Here is an 8,247-nt window from a genome sequence, read left to right as displayed (position 1 = left end):
GTAGATGTTGTCATTCTGCTACATTTTAGATGTTGGTTTCAATTTGGTCGTCTGCCAACATTTAAAGATGTTGGCTTTCACTTGGTTTGTCTGCCAGTTCCATTTAGATGCTGGTTTCACTTTTGTTTGTCTGCTCCATTTAGTAGATGCTGGTTTCACTTGGTTTGTCTGCCAAGCATTTAGTAGATGTTTCACTTTGGTTGTCTGTTGCTACATTTAGTAGAGATGTTTGTTTCAAGTTTGACGTTCTGCTACATTTAGTAGATGTTGGTTTCAATTCTGTTTTGTCAAGGCTACATTTAGTAGATGTTGGTTTCACTCTGTTTTGTCTGCTACATTTAGTAGAGATGTTGGTTTCAATTTGGTTTGTCTGCATTTAGTAGATGCTGGTTTCACCCTTGGTTTGTCTGTTGCTTCTTTCACTCTGGTTTCATTACATTTAGTAGATGCCAGTTCCTCCACTTGGTCATTGCCAAGCATTTAGTAGATGCTGGTTTCAATTCTGGCTACATTTAGTAGATGTGTTGGTTTCACTCTGGTTTGTCTGTCCATTTAGTGAAGACATGTTGGTTTCAATTTGGTTTGTCCTGCTACATTTGGGGTAGATGATGGCTCTGGTTTTGGTCTGCTCCATTTAGTAGATGTTGTTTCACTTGGTTTTGTCTGCCACATTTAGTAGATGTTGGCTTTCAATTTTGCTTTGTCTGCCATTTGTGAGATGTTTCACCTTTGTTAATGGTTCAAGATATGGTTCCACCCTGGTTTGTCTGCCTACATTTAGTAGAGAGTTGCTCTGGCTTTGTCTGCCACATTTAGTAGATGTGCTGGTTTCACTTGGTTTGTCTGCCAACATTGAAAGAGGATGCTGGTTCTCACTCTTGGTCTGTCTGCCACATTTAGCAGATGAGATTGGTCTCCCCACTTATAGGCAGGATTGGCTCAACTTGCTTTTGTCTGCCCATTTAGTAGATGCTTGGTCCCCACTTGTTTTTCGTCTATTTAGTAGATGTTGGTTTCACTTTGTTCTATTCAAGCTTATTTAGTAGATGTTGGTTTCAATTTGGTTTTGTCTCCAGGCAGATGCACTTGGCTCTGTCTCACATTTGCTAGCAGATGTGCTGGTTTCAATCTGGTTTAACTACATTTAGTAGAGAGATGCTGGTTTCAATTTGGTTTTGTCTGCCACGGCAAAATGCTTGTCGGTTTTGTCTGCTACATTTAGTAAATGTTGGTTTCACATTTTGTCTGCCACATTTAGTAAATGTTGTCCTACAACATTTAGTAAATGTTGTTTAATTTGTTTTGTCTGCTTAGTAAAATGCTGGTTTCACTTTTGTTTTGGCTTCTTATTTCTTCTGTGTGGGTATTTGGGTATGTTGTAATTTGAGGGGTTTAGACCTCTTCCATCCCACGTCAATTTCAGCTACTACTAGTCGTAGTATGTGACTATGAACTGCACTGTGGCCCCCCTGTTCAGGACAATATTGTACACAACTTTGCTTTTCTACATCTATTTATATAAAGTTATTTATAAACTATGTACATAATACTAAATATGTCCAAGTGTTTGTACAGTTTAATTTCTATTTATTAACTATATATTCGGAGAGAGTGCTTAGACTATGTTCATCAGACGTGGTATCTGTCAGCTACAGTAAACCATTTTACGTCAGTTTTTAAAATAATTTAGTGCATTATGCAAGAGTATATGGATACTGTTTTGATGTTTGTGTATGAATGTTGATGAAGTACTGTGCCGTACTTTATATACTGTTGTGATGAATGAATTTTGTATTTTCTGCAATTTGTACAGTTTTGTGATATGTTTAACCACGCTGACATGCGTATTCTATAATGGATCAATGTGTGTTTTGAAATTTTTATATATTATTAGGTAATATGCCTTGATTTTCACCTGATAGGCTTCAATTTCCGTTTCAGATTCTGGTCAGAATATTGTTTCATGTTGTATCCACGAATTGGTATCATGTTAATCCCAAAAAATTTTGCAGAAGTTGCAGTCTGTTTATGTAATCTGGTGAATAATATTACTTGGTTTTCGGAATATGTGTTATTCTATATTTCTGGCGGTATTCTGTGTTATTCAGGACTAACTGGTTGAGGTTTGTTGCTGCCAAGTAATGGAGACACATTTCCAGACTCCTACATCGTCAGCAAACTGTGTGATGCATCTAAGGTTAGGCCCAACAGTGGTATATTACAGTTGAGGATTGTTTGTTTTGTTTTATTTCGCACAAAGCCACTCGAGGCCATCTGCGCTAGCCGTCCCTAATTTAGCAGTGTAAGACTAGAGGGAAGGCAGCTAGTCATCAACACCCACCGCCAACTTGGGCTACTCTTTTACCAATGAAATGGGATTGACCACATTATAACGCCCCCACGGCTGAAAGGGTGAGTTGTCAAAGGGGATGCGAACCAACTCAGATTACGAGTCGCACGCCTTAACCACTTGGCCATGCTACCGACTTGTTAGCTCACTTCAAATGTAAACTTAGAAGTAAAGGAAGGACTTATTAACCCTAATACTAATACAGTAAACTGTTCTGAGCACAGTGCTGATGCAGAAGACTGTTGTTCTTCCTCCAATCGAGCGCGATTTATTGTTTTAAACATTTAAAGAAATATTAGAACAAGTATTTTACCCCTTGAATCTTGTTCGTTATAAGTTCAACTGTCAGATCTCAATGCAAGCTACGCCTAATGTGGTCTTGTGAGGCGATAATGGAATGAGTTAAAACTTCACGTTGCCATCGCACGTGCACCCTGAAACAGTTCAACGTTCCATCTCGTGCGTAAAATAAGTGGTATGCGCGGTTTACTTTGTTGCCTACTCTTTGCGCATTTCACAAAACTCGAGTGATGAATCACGTAAGAACTGCCTTGTAATGATAGAAATAATTAACTTTGGACAGTCAGCTACGAATGAACGATTCTATCACCTGGTCTTAAAAGTGGGGTTCCCCTCAGCCATTATAATGTACCCACTTCTGGTGTGATCATAGTGAACAATGCAAACGTTCGCTTGACATTGTAGACATCGAGGGAAAGCAGCAACAGTCTACAGTTTTGTTAAGCCTACTAAGAACTGCGATCGTCTGACACCATCAAATGTTTAAATTGAGACGGTTGAATCTGGGATTCAAAACATGGTCCCACAAAATCCGCTAACAATACAGGTATCGCCAACGCCGTCTCCGGTAATAATAATATCACGCATGTATTTATCTTTAAAAAAAGTGACAGATGTTTTCGACACTTTGAACAGTAATGGAAGGAAGACGTGCTCGACACCACAGGATTTATAAACGACAGCTGTAGGTGAATTGAGTTTGAATCCATACGTAATAATGACGCAATTCTTTTTTATCATAATAATATTGAAAAAAACCCATTAAACCTTGTTACTGCTGTTTTTTACTCTATTTTTACATAGATTGATTGTAATTAGAATTATATCTTTCTATACATGCTCCTGTGGCATACAGCGGCATACCCGGTCTCCCAATAAGGAAGATCACCAGAATTGGGACAATAAATACATAACATAAAATAAAAAAGTGTAATGGCGCTTAATATATTGTGTGACGTCACCAAAATCTGTGTCTTAAGTGTAAAGACATATTGCTAAGCCTAACCTAAGGACACGATCTTAACACTTCTGGACTCTATAAACACTAAGACTAAGACTTATTCCTAAGCCTAACCTAAGGACACGATCTTAACATTTCTGGACTCTACTAACACCCACAGCAGTTATCAAACACTAATTTACTTTACCGAAATGAGGTACCTTAAAGGTAGAGAATGAGGTATCTTAGGAGATACTTGTATAGAATGAGGGTATCTTAGAGATACTTGTATAGAATGAGGTATCTTAGAGATACTTGTATAGAATGAGGTGTCTGAGAGATACTTGTATAGAATGAGGTATCCTAAATGCTAACATTCATCACGATGTGAGTTTGATGATCGAGGAACCTTTAAAACTGTGCTATCAAAAGGTGCTTGAGGCTTCTGCCACTACGTAGCCTTGATCAGCAACCATGTGTAGACAGAATTATTAGATAAAAATATATGGGAAGCACGAAGAGAAGTGTATGGAGCACATGTTATGAAACCCTGAGGAACACCTGTCTCCTTCTATCTCCAGCACAGGTGTACATTAAAAAAACCCCAGCAAGAACAGACAGAAATGTGAATAGAGAACCGTACACAGCTATAACTATACATACGCGTGTTCTCAGAGATTGTTCTGAACTTATGACAGTCAAAACTTGAACTCTGCTCTCAAGAAATAATCATACATAAAGTTCAACCCGAACTGGTTTGCTTGAAGTTATCGATCTGGAACTCTTTTGTAAAATAATATAAAACAAAAAAAACAATAGCCTATTTAACCCTTCAATCAGTGACCCTGATGATGGGTGCGAAACTGTACCCTGTGGTAAAAGCAAGAGCACAATATATACTTTCACTTTTAAACACTGACATAATGGATAGGACATTCCACTGACGAGTCTTTTGTCCAAAAATAAGGTCCATTGATATACTCTGAAATATAGGTTTAAGTCCCGTTGAAAATGTTCGAGAAGATTTTAAACACATTTCCTAAACACTTGTAGTTATATCTAAACACTTGTAATTATATCTAAACACTTGTAGTTATATCTAAACACTTGTAGTTATATCTAAACACTTGTAATTATATCTAAACACTTGTAATTATCATCTAAACACTTGTAGTTATATCTAAGCACTAGTAATTATATCTAAACACTTGTAGTTGTATATATCTAAACACTTGTAATTTATATCTAAACACTTGTAGTTATATCTAAAACACTTGTAATTATATCTAAACACTTGTAATTACATCTAAACACTTGTAGTTATATCTAAACACTTGTAATTGTATCAGCACTTGTAGTTGTATCTAAACACTTGTAGTTGTATCTAAACACTTGTAGTTATATCTAAACACTTGTAGTTGTATCTAAACACTTGTAGTTATATCTAAACACTTGGTTGTATCTAACCCCTTGTAGTTATATCTACATGAAAAGTCACTTTATCTCCCTTTGAATGGTAACTATAGAAAATTAAAGTCGACCAAACGTAACATAACACTAATTAACCAACGACATTTTCCTTGATCAGAACTATAAATTAAATGTTCAAAGTTCTATTGAATCTTAATTTTTTTTTTGTCAGAAATCTACTTTTATTTTTCTGTATTTTTTCTACTGTAATCCCCACAGTTATACACAACCTGGTCAACATTAACAATCAATAAGACAGCTGGTCACCATTACCTCCATAAAGACAGCTGGTCAACATTACCAATCTATAAGACAGCTGGTCAACATTACCTATCTATAAGACAGCTGGTCAACATTACCAATCTATAAGACAGCTGGTTAACATTAACAATCTATAAGACAGCTGGTCAACATTACCTATCTATAAGACAGCTGGTCAACATTACCTATCTATAAGACAGCTGGTCAACATTACCAATCTATAAAACAGCTGGTCAACATAGTCCATCTATAAGACAACTGGTCAACATTACCATCTATACAACAGCTGGTCAACATAACTCGTCTATAAACCAGCTAGTCAACATTACCAATCTATAAGGCAGCTGGTCAGCATATATGTCTGTAAGACAGCTGGTCAACATTACATGTCTCCTCACTCTTAGGTTATTTGTGTCTCTACCATTAATTTGTGAGTGTCATTCTTATAGGAGGCCTTCAAATTCGAAAGTTATTTCGAGCCGACGAGTCCCGAACCTTGACTCTTTGGATTCATAGTTTAAGTATGTATTAAACTTAGTCACACAATTTCTTATTTCTTAGTTTAATTTTGTTCAGATTCTTACTTTAACAAATAAAACGTGTTATTCAGGTTCTTACTGTAACAAGTAAAACGTGTTATTCAGATTCTTACTGTAACAAGTAAAACGTGTTATTCAGGTTCTTACTTTAACAAGTAAAACGTGTTATTCAGGTTCTTACTTTAACAAGTAAAACGTGTTATTCAGATTCTTACTGTAACAAGTAAAACATGTTATTCAGATTCTTACTTTAACAAGTAAAACGTGTTATTCAGGTTCTTACTGTAACAAGTAAAACATGTTATTCCGATTCTTACTGTAACAAGGAAAACGTGTTATTCCGATTCTTACTGTAACAAGAAAAACGTGTTATTCGATTCTTACTGGCAACAAGAAAAACGTGTTATTCTGATTCTTACTCTAACAAGTAAAACGTGTTATTCAGGTTCTTACTGTAACAAGAAAAACGTGTTATTCCGATTCTTACTGTAACAAGTAAAACGTGTTATTCAGATTATTACTGTAACAAGAAAAACGTGTTATTCCGATTCTTACTGTAACAAGAAAAACGTGTTATTCCGATTCTTACTGTAACAAGTAAAACGTGTTATTCAGGTTCTTACTTTAACAAGTAAAACGCGTTATTCAGGTTCTTACTCTAACAAGTAAAACGTGTTATTCAGGTTCTTACTCTAACAAGTAAAACGTGTTATTCAGGTTCTTACTCTAATAAGTAAAACGTGTTATTCCGATTCTTACTGTAACAAGAAAACGTTATTCCGATTCTTACTGTAACAAGTAAAACGTGTTATTCAGGTTCTTACTCTAACAAGTAAAAGTGTTATTCAGGGTTCCAAACATGTTATAAAACATGTTATTCTTACTGTAACAAGAAAAACGTGTTATTCCGATTCTTACTGTAACAAGAAAACGTGTTATTCCGATTCTTACTGTAACAAGAAAAACGTGTTATTCCGATCTCCTACTCAGGTAAGAAAAACGTGTTATTCCGATTCTTACTGTAACAAGAAAACACGTGTTATTCCGATTCTTACTCTAACAAGTAAAACGTGTTATTCAGGTTCTTACTCTAACAAGTAAAACGTGTTATTCAGGTTCTTACTCTAACAAGTAAAACGTGTTATTCAGGTTCTTACTCTAACAAGTAAAACGTGATATTCCGATTCTTACTGTAACAAGAAAAACGTGTTATTCCGATTCTTACTGTAACAAGTAAAACGTGTTCAGGTTCTTACTCTAACAAGTAAAACGTGTTATTCCGATTCTTACTGTAACAAGAAAAACGTGTTATCTGATTCTTACTGTAACAAGTAACAAGTAAAGTTATTCAGATTCTTACTGTAACAAGAAAAACGTGTTATTCCGATTCTTACTGTAAATAAGTAAAACGTGTTATTCAGGTTCTTACTTTTAACAAGTAACACGCGTTATTCAGGTTCTTACTTAACAAGTAAAACGTGCTATTCAGATTCTTACTTTAACAAGTATAACAAGTAAAAGTTATAGGTTAGTAACGACAAATTATTAAAGTTATAGGTTAGTAACGACAAATTATTAAAGCTATAAGTTAGTAACGACAAATTAGTTATGGGTTAGTAACGGCAAATTATTAAAGTTATTGGTTAGTAACGACAAATTATTAATTATAGGTAGTAAGTTCAAACCAATTAAAGTTATAGGTTATTAACGATGCAACAATTATTAAAGTTATAGGTTAAACGACAATTAATTAAAGTTATAGGTTAGTAACGACAAATTATTAAAGTTATAGATTAGTAACGACAAATTAAAGTTATAGGTTAGTAACGACAAATCATTAAAGTTATAGGTTAGTAACGACAAATAATTAAAGTTTATAGGTTTGTGTAACGACAAATTATTAATTAAAGTTACAGAATTAGTAACGACAAATTATTAAAGTTATAGGTTAGTAACGACAAATTATTAAAGTTATAGGTTAGTAACGACAAGTCATTAAAGTTATAGGTTAGTAACGACAAATTATTAATTAAAGTTTCTCAGGTTAGTAACAATTAACAGCGTTATGGGGGTTAGTAGACAAATTATTAAAGTTTCAGGTTAGTAACGACAAATTATTAATTAAAGTTATAGGTTAGTAACGACAAATTATTAAAGTTATAAGTTATTAACGACAAATTATTAAATTATGGGTTAGTAACGGCAAATTATTAAAGCTATTGGTTAGTAACGACAAATTATTAAAGTTATAGGTTAGTAACGACAAATTATTAAAGTTATAGGTTAGTAACGAAAATTATTAATTAAAGTTATAGGTTAGTAACGACAAATTATTAAAGTTATAAGTTAGTAACGACAAATTATTAAAGTTATAGGTTAGTAACGAC

The sequence above is a fragment of the Tachypleus tridentatus genome, unplaced genomic scaffold, assembly GCF_004210375.1.
Source record: "Tachypleus tridentatus isolate NWPU-2018 unplaced genomic scaffold, ASM421037v1 Hic_cluster_1, whole genome shotgun sequence".
Classification (NCBI taxonomy): domain Eukaryota; kingdom Metazoa; phylum Arthropoda; class Merostomata; order Xiphosura; family Limulidae; genus Tachypleus; species Tachypleus tridentatus.
The sequence above is the reverse complement of the archived record's forward strand: the minus strand, read 5'-3'. Positions refer to the sequence as shown.